The sequence below is a fragment of the Gossypium raimondii genome, chromosome 13 (assembly GCF_025698545.1).
Source record: "Gossypium raimondii isolate GPD5lz chromosome 13, ASM2569854v1, whole genome shotgun sequence".
NCBI classification, from domain to species: Eukaryota; Viridiplantae; Streptophyta; class Magnoliopsida; order Malvales; family Malvaceae; genus Gossypium; species Gossypium raimondii.
This window is the reverse complement of record NC_068577.1, coordinates 7,077,302-7,083,301: the sequence shown is the minus strand read 5'-3', so window position 1 is coordinate 7,083,301 and position 6,000 is coordinate 7,077,302.

Below are 6,000 nucleotides of genomic sequence, written 5' to 3'. Positions count from 1 at the left end.
TGTTTTTACTACTGTTTTTTTTGCGTGTTTGCTTCTTATTTGCAGGGAGTGGTTGGCGTAGTTGGTGGTGACAGAGGTGACAGCGGCAATAGGGTGCGACTTAGGGACATGCGGCACTTGGGTTAGGGGGCTAGGGTTTCTTTTTCTATTTAGGTATTATAGGCCATGTTTTTCTGATTTGGGTCATATTGGGCAATTGTTTTTTTTTTATTTTGGGCTTGTAGGACTTTAATATTAGATTTTTGGTTAAATTTTTTTGTTTTATTTGTCTGTGATTTGGGCCCAGGCAAAATAGGCCCTTTACACTTAGGACATCGAATTCAACAACCCTTGATCGTCGCCTCCTATGCTTTGTATCGATAATAAATCAAAACTTTAACTATACTTCCGTTTTGTTGAAAATTTTAACTTGTATCAGTCGTATCAATGCGTTTAGTCCAATTTTCCCCTTACTAACTAGAATAATGTGTATCGAACCAATGGTTTTTAATACATTATGTTAATCAAATTCGGACCAACTCCATTTCATCCAAATTAAATGATTGTTTTGATTTAATATATTATTTTAATTAAATTGACTTATATATTAATATAAAAAACTAATATATATCTTTTGAGTACAAATGGGAGGCTACACCGTAAATAAAAGTTTTAGATAACACATTTCTTTCAAAGTAACTCTTAACTAATCTCTTAATAATATATTCACGAGTGTATTTAGGTGTATTATTTTGAATTTATCAATATACTCTCAAAAGTAATTCCTAATTTATCTCTCAACGGCATACATCTAATACCGTTTGTCTTGAAATTGATATGCACTAGTATCAATGTGTTTTAGTGTACCATTTTAGATTTATCGATATTTTAAATATTTTCACACATATATTTATAGTTTAATTTTTGTTTTTAATAAATTATATATTTTATATATACATGCAAATATATTTCAATTATATCCATATAAATATATTTATATGCAAATATAATAACTAAGTTCGATAACTTAATTTGATCATTATAATCTAATTTTAAATGTAATTATAAAAATGAAATATTTAAAATAAAAAATAACAAATTAGGTTTAGAATATTACAATATTGTATCAATTAATTGAACTAGTATGTATTAGTACAAATTGACATTAGTCGAAATGAATTGAATCACATCGAAATCTTAACTGAAACTAAACCTAAACTACTTAATATTGTGCCAACCAACAAAAGTGGTCTCTTATAAACACAAAGTCCAGTGGTGGAGATGGAATTAATAGCTAGGTTTGGCATAAAGGGTGGTGTGGAAACTACCTCATAAGGTTGAACTTGAAATTCCATTGGTTGATACACAATTTATTGTAATGCTTCTAACTAAAGCGAAGCTATTAATTCCATACTTATTGTATCCCTTAACACCAATGCTATGCCACACCCTTATTAGAAAGTAAAGAAGTGTCTGTTAGTAGTTAGTAGTTAGTAGTTAGTATCAGTTGTGGTTAGTTACAACAGTAGTTAAGTAACGGTAGTTTGCATTATATATGTGTACTCTGCATGAGAAGTTGACTATGATTGAAAATACAATTTTGTTTCTCTTAAGTATTCTGTTATCTTAGCATGGTATCAAGAGCCAAGGTTTTCTTGGTGTTCTTATCATAGAAAAAAAGAAAGCTACGTTCTGTCCATCTCTCATGGCCACTGATGCTGCAGTTGATACACCACGTCACTCATTCAACACTAGGGAGGCTGAACACTCGCAAGGTAATGGTGTTCTTGGTACACCAACAGTTCATTACTTCTCTAAGCATGATACCATAAAACTCACTTCGCACAATTTCCTCCTATGGAAGCATCAACTTCTGTTAATTCTTGAAGGCTATGGGCTTGAAGGGTTCGTGTTACTCCCTCCCCTCCTCAGTTTGTTATTGGTTCTGATGGACAGCAAGTTGAGAATCAAGATTTTCTTGTTCATCGAAAGCAAGACAAGTTTTTTACTTCTTGGCTGTTGTCTACTGTTACGGATGATATTTTAGCTCATCTTACGACTGTTAAAACCAGCTTTGATCTATGGACTGCTACTGAAAGAAGGTTTAGTGCGAAATCAATCATAAAAGTCTCAAGCATGCGTCATGCTTTATACTCCCTCAAGAAAGTGAATCTGTCTGTTAAAGAGTATGTGTCGAAAGTCAAGCAACTTAGTCATAATTTGACTGTTGCTAGTAGTTTTATCTCTGAACAGGAACAAGTGAGTGTCATCTTGGTTGGACTCTCAGTGGAATTCGAATCTGTTTGGGTGTTTGCATCTGCAACTCCCTTATCACTTGACTTGTTGACTGAACTGTTACTTGATTGTGAATTACGCCAATTGGAGTAGTTAACAGAAACTCCCTGTCAAGTGAACTTAGCAACTCGTCAACAAGACAGCGAAGATAGTTTGAAACGGTCAGCTGAGTCTACTCGGTATTCTCAAGACTCCAAGCCAGGTTATAGAGGACAGGGTCGAGGTTGGTCTCGTAGCAGGTCTCGTGGAACTGGAGAGGACTGGTCTCGTGCCAGGCCACAATGTCAGTTGTGTGGAAAGATAGGCCACATGGACAGACCTGTAATCAAAGGTTTAATGAAACCTTTTCTGGTGTTGCAGGGGACAACTCAGTGCAAGTAAATTGTCATCAGTAGCATGGCTCTAGTTGTTTGTACTCAGCTCCTACTTGTCAAGTGATGTCTCATTGCTGTGGCTCGGTTCCTCAGACTTCCTCCAGTCATCTGCCTCTTAGAACTCTACCATCTTCACAAGCTGACTCTATTTGGTACCCCGACTCTGGAGCAACAAATCATATAACACCTGAGGTGTCCAACCTCACGACTGCTTCATCATATACAGGTAAAAATTGTGTCACCATGGGAAATGGTGATTCAGTGTCTATTGCTCATGTAGGCTCATCCACTCTCTCAGTTGGGGCTCAACTTCTAAGCCTTCAGAATGTTGGATCGCCGGCACCCCTACGGCGCAGCGGAAAAATAAAAATTCAGTGACCCTAACCACGAATCCATGTGTGAGGAACGAATTGGGGTGATAAAGGTTACGAAATTACCGAATGTTTATTCTGAGTAGACAGCAATGCCTCACCAATGAGTAGTCTGATCTGCTATCGAACCAAGCCACAATCTATCGTGACCCCGGCCTCTACGTAATCCACCCAGTTGATTATGAACGGAAGGAATCCCCAAAACAGTTTTGAAAGAATTTTCTTTGACTGCTGCTAGACCCAAACAAAGAAAAAACGGGATTCTTATATATTTTTTTTAGGGTTTCTAGAAATTAAAATAAATATAATAATATTTTAAACCAAAAATTATAATTACATTAATTATAATATAATTTTGGTAAACCATATATTTATTTGAATTTATATACTAACCAAATTCATGTTCTCATAATACGTACAACAACCTTGTACATAATGTGTTCGATATTTGATTACCCAATTAAATTAATTCTATAATTAATTTAATTCAAGCGACAACCAAACACAATACCAACTATGTTTTATTCCGTTCATTTCAACTATAGGGTGTGACCCTGTAGGTTCCTGTAACGTTAGCAGTAATACTAGAATGATTTCAATGTTACAAACAATGTGTGGCATCTAGCAATGCATCATTGCTACCTAAGTCACAAGAAATCATTATTCGATATAACCTTTTTTGATTAACCTTTTATGCAATAATCCTTAAGTCCTTTATCTCTGGATTGGACACAAGTCATGGAATAGTCACACTTGCATAGTCCATTCCATGTTCATTGATATCTTAAGCAGACTACGATATACAAATAAGTATGACATCTCATATCAACTTATTTGAGCATGGCCATGCATTTCTAGTCTCACTCAATTAAGTGGCCTAAGATATTACTCACATTATGTAGGAGGGGCTTATCCTATCTCGATCAACCATATCCCTCTACATAAATCGTGGCATATCCAACATCAGCCTTTATAGAACAACCGATTCGATTATGCACGTTTGATCAGTATCAAAATATACAACTCACGATGTTGAGATTATGATGATCTTAAGTCTGAGGATCATATACATATTAATCACTATAAGTAATGTTGTGACAATTACATAATAATCTAAGAAACATACTTATAACGGGTCAATCCAATATGTTGTTCTCTAACACACATATTCATGTATCGATTCTGACATTTCATATCAATGACAACTCTTTATCATCAACCAACTACATGTTAGTCTTAATGCATTATCGTTGTCCTATCCAACAATAATACTTGACTAAGGAACTTTTAAGAATAATCATATTATTCTTAGGACTTTATTATAAAATAGTTTATTTATACACACAGAAAAGAAACTGAAACAATAATGGTAACGCCTTATTTTAATAAATATGATAAATCAAGTATGGTATTACAACCATCTCATGATTGATCTTTGGGCATACTCTAACACAGAATGTCTTGCATGTTCCTGCAGTATGCAAGAACTTGATGTCTATGGGTCAGTTTTCCAAAGATAATAATGTTTATTTTGAGTTTCATCCGGTTTTGTGTTTTGTGAAGGACATACAGACAGGGAAGACACTGCTTGAGGGCCACATACATGATGGACTCTACAGGTTTCAGTTCACTAAATCCGCTCCAACGACTGGTGATGTAACCCCGAAGTCTAGTTACAGTTTATTAAACAGTGCTCAACTCTCTTCTTCTTTCTTGTGGCACAACAGACTAGGCCACTCTTGCACTGATGTTCTGGCTCGAGTGTTGAAATCTTGTAATATTTCCTTCAAAAAGAATATTGTGCAGCAACTGTGTACAGCTTGCCAGCTAGGCAAAGCTCATAAACTTTCGTTTACAGCTTTCAAAACATTGTATTCTTTTCTTTTCGAACTTGTGGTTTCTGATGTATAGGCCCCTGCTCGGTTACCTTCGAATAGCTTTCATTACTATGTCTCATTTGTTGACATGTATAGCAGATATACTTGGGTTTATTTTCTCAAAACCAAGTCTGAAGTGACTCAATGTTTTCTGGATTTTTATCAGCTGGTTACAGTTTAAATTGGCTGTTCCATTAAAATACTCCAAACCGATGGAGGGTGAATATCGTGTTTTGGCTCACGAGTTGTCTCATCTTGGTGTACAACATAGGGTCTCGTGTCCCCATACCTCGGAGTAAAACGGTGTTGCTGAAAGGAAACATAGGCAAATAGTTGATGTGGGCTTGTCTCTCTTGGCTCAATCCAGTATGCCTTTAAAGTTTTGGTTTTATACCTTTGTGCATGCTATTTATTTGACTAACAGACTACCTACTCCTGTCTTATGTCACTCTAGTCCCTATGAAGTACTTTACAAGGTCAAACCTAATTATGACTTACTAAGAGTGTTTGGATGTGCTTGCTTCCCAAATCTAAGGCCCTTTCAACAGCATAAGTTGAATTTTTGGTCCCAACAGTGTGTGTTCCTTGGCAGTGTTCCCAACACCAAAGGCTATCGGTGTCTTGCAGTGGATGGTCAAATTTTTTTGTCTGGCATGTCACGTTTGATGAATCAAAGTTTCCCTTCAAAGATGGGTTCCAAAATGAATCTTCACCACAGTCTGAACGAGATATTCCTCATCGATCCGTTCTTCCTTTGGTTATGGCTGGTGGTTCTTGTGTGACTACTACAGCACAATTACCTTTTAGTCAATCTAGTATGGGAACTTCTTCTGAGTAGTTGCAACCTGACCATGCCTCTTCTAGTGTCTCTACTAGTCTTTCAACAACAGCTCTTGAGCCTATGAACATTGATCCACCTGATCGTACTACCATAGCTCAGTCACCGTCAGTACAAATGAATCACATCCTATGCAGACTCGTTCTAAAAGTGGGATATTCAAACCCAAGGTTTTTACATCGGTCTTAGCTAAGATTGAGCCTATAACTATTAATGAAGCCTTTCAAAGTACTGCATGAACAACAGCAACTAAAGAAGAATACAAT